Source organism: Ahaetulla prasina, chromosome 6 (assembly GCF_028640845.1).
Source record: "Ahaetulla prasina isolate Xishuangbanna chromosome 6, ASM2864084v1, whole genome shotgun sequence".
Taxonomy (NCBI): Eukaryota; Metazoa; Chordata; class Lepidosauria; order Squamata; family Colubridae; genus Ahaetulla; species Ahaetulla prasina.
Window position 1 is genome coordinate 113,534,780 of NC_080544.1, and position 5,607 is coordinate 113,540,386.

General features: G+C 41.1%; 1 long non-coding RNA gene across 1 annotated transcript; it reads right to left on the bottom strand.

The window, feature by feature from the left end:
- Positions 1–2,012: 2,012 nt before the first annotated feature.
- On the bottom strand, positions 2,013–4,947 carry LOC131201214 (uncharacterized). The gene is made up of 2 exons (XR_009155800.1): positions 4,811–4,947; positions 2,013–2,328 (listed from the first exon to the last, which is right to left on the bottom strand). It is a non-coding gene; the product is annotated as an uncharacterized LOC131201214 (long non-coding RNA).
- Positions 4,948–5,607: the final 660 nt, after the last annotated feature.

The window sequence follows — 5,607 nt, forward strand, 5'->3', positions numbered from 1 at the left end:
GGGGGCTGCCACAGAGAGAAGGGGAGGGGTCCACCTATTCTCCAAAGCACCTGAAGGCAGGAGAAGAAGCAACGGATGGAAACTAACCAAGGAGAGAAGCAACCTGGAACTAAGGAGGAATTTCCTGACAGTGAGGACAATTAGCCAGTGGAACAGCTTGCCACCAGAAATCATGGGTGCTCCATCACTGGAGGCTTTGAGGAAGAGATTGGACAGCTATTTGTCTGAAATGGTGTAGGGTCTCCTGCTTGGGCGGGGGGTGGGGGTGGACTAGAAGACCTCCAGGGTCCCTTCCAATTCTGTTATTCTGCTTAATGGTTTTCACTAACAGTCTTCTCTCTCTGTCTCTCTCTCTCTGCTCAGCCACCATTCTGCCCACCCCCGCTGTAGAATCTAATACTCGTAAGAAACAGGTGTTCTTTAATTCTCCTGCCCAGCTTTTGAGGAATATCCGTCCCATAAATTAAGCTCAGTGCTATATTCATTCCATAAATCTCCGTGGGGAAGGAAAGGCTGTCAGCTGAGAAACTTCTTCTCAGTAGCAGAAATATTTATTATACTTCGGATATGTGGCTGCACATTCCAGGACATTTAAAAAGAGATTGGATAATGACTAGCCAGGCCCAGTTCCTGCAACTGCTCATCGTATGTTTTAGCTTCCAGTCCCTTCATCATCCTGGCTGCTCTTCTCTGCACTCTTTCTAGAGTCTCAACATCTTTTTTACAGATGGATGCAGAGTCTATAGAGATTCTCCGTCATCCAGGCATAGTTGTCCCAAATATGCTTTTTTTCAAGAGGCAACTGGGCTTTCTGGCTTTTCTTTGAAGAAGTTTCGCTTCTCATCCAGGAAGCTTCTTCAGCTCTGACCGGATGGCGGGGAAACGGAAGGATTTATCCTCCTTGCAGACAGCTGGTCATTTGCATCCTTTTAGAGGGTCCTTGAGGCCACTTGGAGGTTTGTCTGTGTCCTCAGAGTCACCTGTGTGGTGCAAATGGTGGTGGAGCCTCACCGATATCATCTATCTCCTGTCCACAACATGGCCCTTTCACAAAATTCCAAGAAGGCTCCACCCCCATTTGCACTATTGTGAGGGCACAGATAAAGTGGCCTCAACAACTCTCAAAAAGGATGCAAATGACCAGCTTTGTCTTCAAGGAGTATAAATCCTTCCCTTCCCCACCATCCAGTCCGAGATGAAGAAGCTTCTTGGATGAGAAGTGAAAAGTCTTCAAAGACTTTTAAACGCGAGCTGAAAACTTTCTTTTTTCACCAAGCAGGGCGGGCCTAATGATTTTATTGAGGGTTTTTTAGTGGGGCTTTTAGAATTTTTAGAATTTTACATGTCTATTTTAATTACTTAGCGTATTGAATCAGATTTTTAACTAATATTGTATTTTAACTTTTTTGGTATTTATGTTTTATTTGTGCTGTACACCGCCCTGAGTCCTCGGAAAAGGGCGGTATAAAAATTTGAAAAAGAAAAAGAAAAGAAAAGAAAAAAAGGCCAGTTGCCCCTTGAAAAAATAAGTACCTTTGGGTGCAGAATTCCAAGGGCGGCCCCACCAGTGCAGTCTAGAGCAGGGGTCTGCAAACTTGGCTCTTTTAAGACTTGTGGACTTCAACTCCCAGAGTTCCTCAGCCAGCTTTGCTGTTCACAAGTCTTAAAAGAGCCAAGTTTGCAGACCCCTGCTCTAGAGCGATGCCATCACTTCACATGAAATTTGGAGTTTCGAATTAGTAGGCTTTCATCCGAATCCAGAGGTCAGCCCCACCAGGTAGGCCAGACCAAACGATCCACTGCAGAAGACCTAAAGTGCTTTTATTGAGACTGTTCAACGACAGAGCCAGCATGGAATTCTGGGAGTTGGAGTCCACAAGTCATAAAGGGGCCATCGGTGTCCCCCCCCCCGTTCTAAGAAGAGAAGGCTAAGTTCTTTGAACTGAGGTAGCCCTCCATCTCCTTTCAGCCAACTCTGACTTATTTGAGGTTTCCAACTAACTTAACATGGCTAGAACTGAATATATATTTATTATACCATCTGGACAGAAGAAGTCCTTTCATAACAGTTGCAGCCTCTGATGGTTAGGAATGACACCCGGGCTTATTTATTTATCTGCTACCACATGGATGAAGTCACCCAATGCATTTCTGCATTCCAGACAGCGTATAAATCTGGCAAGTTCTCTTCCCACGTTCGCCACGGAAAAACAGGGAGGGCAACCCAGGTTTCCAGAGTCATCTGTAGAAGGCTATTTACATTCTGCGGATTCCAGCCCTGGGAAATTCTAGTCCTTCGTGGAAACTCCAAAGTCAGGCCCCTTTCTCCTTCAGAAAAAGATAAAAAGATAAATATAAAGCCATTTTGGACACTGAAGGGAAACTAAAATCAAAGCAAGAGCCTGAAAACCAGGCCATTTATACGATCACGGTTGCCGCAATTGCAAATACAATGTAGATAATAACAGCATTACAGAGTTGGAAGGGACCTTGGAGGTCTTCTAGTCCAACCCCCTGCTTTGGCAGGAAACCCTACACCACTTCAGACAAATGATTGTCCAGTCTCTTCTTAAAAACTTCCAGTGTTGGAGCATTCACAACTTCTGGAGGCAAGTTGTTCCACTGATCAATTGTTCTCACTGTCAGGAAATTTCTCCTCAGTTCTAGATATGATATAGATATGAAAAAGTATGGCTTTTATAAAGGACAAACACCTTTTGATAAGACACCGTTGAACTCTGATGAAAAACTAATGAAGAAGGTAAATAACTTCTTACTAAATTTAAAAACAGAGGATGAACAAATAAAAGACCCAATGGGAAATTTTTTGGGGCTATAACATAGAACTAGAGAAATGGCAAAATTTATGGGAAAGGAACTATAGATTAACAACGGCAACATCTTATAAAGAACATTTATATAAAATAGGTTAGCTAAAATGGTTAACAATATGTCTAGCAAAATGTTGGAAATGTAACCAGAAAGCGGGCACATTTTATCACATGTGGTGGCCTTGTGTTAAAGCAAAAAAAAAAAAAAATGAAGTAAAAAATGGGCAAAAATATAACAGTTGGCTAGAAAAGATAATAGGGAAACATGTAGATTTTAAACCTGAACTGCTTTTATTAGATATAGCACCAGAAAAAGTTGATAAGCAAAGTATGTATTTAATGTTGCATGTCTTAACAGCAGCGAGGATTATAGTTGCACAATATTGGAAAAACAAAGAAACGCCGCGAGATGACGAGATAATTAAGAAGATACTAGATTGTGCAGAAATGGAGAGACTGACATTGAAAATCAAACAGAAAGAAGATGCAGAATATTATCAAACATGGAATTTATTTTACCAGTGGTAGGAAAAAGGGTGGAGAGTAAGAATGTGATCTGTATTGCTCAGCAAATTAAATACTCAGACATGATGTTTATTAAGCACTAAGAAATGTATTTTAATATACATTAATATAATGTATATAATTATTATTATATACATTATATTAATTATTATTATTATTATTATTTATAATTAATATAAATTAATAGATTACTATATATATATATGTATGTATGTATGTATGTATGTATGTATGTATGTATGTATGTAGGTCTTTGGTTATTCGGGTTTTCTCCCGCGTAAAATTGGAATTGTCTTGGCGACATTTTGATGAAGTCTCATTCGTCATCTTCAGGCTGGTGTTTACAGCTTCGTGCACTGTAAACACCAGCCTGAAGATGACGAATGAGACTTCATCGAAATGTCGCCAAGACACTTCCAATTTTACGCAGGAGAAAATCCGAATAACATATATATATATATATATATATATATATATATATATATATATATATATATATATATATATATATATATTTGTTTTCTGAGGTTTTCGCGGTGTTTGTATGTAGATCTTTGGTTATTGGGTTTCTCCGCGTAAAATTGGATGTGTCTTGGCGACATTTGATGAAGTCTCATTCGTCATCTTCAGGCTTCAGCCGTGCTTCTGGGAGCAGAAGCACCAAGCTGAAGCCTGAAGATGACGAATGAGACTTCGCACTAAACGCCGCCAAGACACATCCAATTTTACGCGGGAAAAAACCCGAATAACCAAAGATCTATATATATATATATATAGAGAGAGAGAGAGAGAGAATGAGGGAGGGAGGGAGGGAGAGAGAGAGAGAAAGAGAGAAGATAAATTTGGACCCAATGGAGTCAAAGAATGTATGTGGCTAAGCAAGAGAGCTAAGTGAGTTTTGCCTCATTCTACGGCCTTCCTTGCTGCAGTCGTTAAGTGAATTGCTGCAAGGTGAACCAGGCTTCTTCTGTTCACTTTGCCAATGGTGAGATCCCTAGAAATGGGGATCACGTGATCCCAGCATGCTGCAACCGTCGTACATGCAGGTAACCCTCCACTTATAACAGCTCATTTAGTGACTGTTCGAAGTGACGACGGCACTGAAAAAAGTAACTTAGGGCCAATTTTTCACACTTACGACCGTTGCAGCATCCCCATGTTCACGTGGTGAAAATTCAGGCACTTGGTGACTGACTCGTACTTATGACGGTTGTAGCCTCCCGGGGTCACGTGATTCCCCCTTTTGCAACCTTCTGACAAGCAAAGTCAACAGGGAAGCCAGATTCACTTAATGACCGGGTTACTAACTTATCAACTGCAGCGATTCACTTAACAGCCGTGGCAAGAAAGGTCGCAAAACGGGACAACGTTCACTTAACCGATGTCTCACTTGGCAACACAAATTTGGGGCTCAATTGTGGTCCTAAGTTGAGGACTTCTTCTATTCCCTTTACCTGGAAGGACGAGTTGCGTTTGCTTCCATGTGCAGCTGCTGTGTCCTTGACTGAAAAGGCTCCTTTATCCATCATTTGTTGTTGTTGTTGAACAAACAGGAATTTGTGGTTTTGGGGAGGCTGGCTTCCACTCCCCAAATACGCACCTTTGGTGTGGAAGGAACGGAATGGAAAGGAAGCCGTTTTGGGCATCTACGGTTGTCCTGAAGTTACCTCGTAGCTAAACTATTCTCCCTTGGGAATCTGAAGACTTTCTTTGAGCTGGGTTGGACTCCATATTTCAGGTTAGGAAAAGCTCTCCGACTTCGGCCACTTGAAAATTTGTGGACTTCAACTCCCAGAATTCCCCAGCCAGCTATGCTTAATCTCTTGTAATCCTTTCCTCTGCAATCTCTCTGTTTTTTTTTTTTTTATTCAAAAAGTTTTACAAAAAATTTTTCCCCTTTCCCCCCCTCCTCTCCTCCTTCACAACCCCCTCCCCGACTTCCCGGAACGGGCACAAGGTATAGTTAAAAATAAAACAAACATATGCTAAAAAATTTTCATCCCAACTTAATTATACCCCTACAATCATCAATTCCTAACTTCCCCCAAAAACAATCAAGAATAATGCATCATAATCATTCAAAAACAGTCTGATAACTCTTAGTCTGATATCTACGTTGAATATAGTCAATCCATTTTTTCCATTCCTTTAAGTATCTTTCTTGCGTATTGTCTTTCAAAAAGGCTGATATCTTCGCCATCTCAGCCAAATTGGCAACTTTCAATATCCATCCTTCTATTGTTGGTACTTC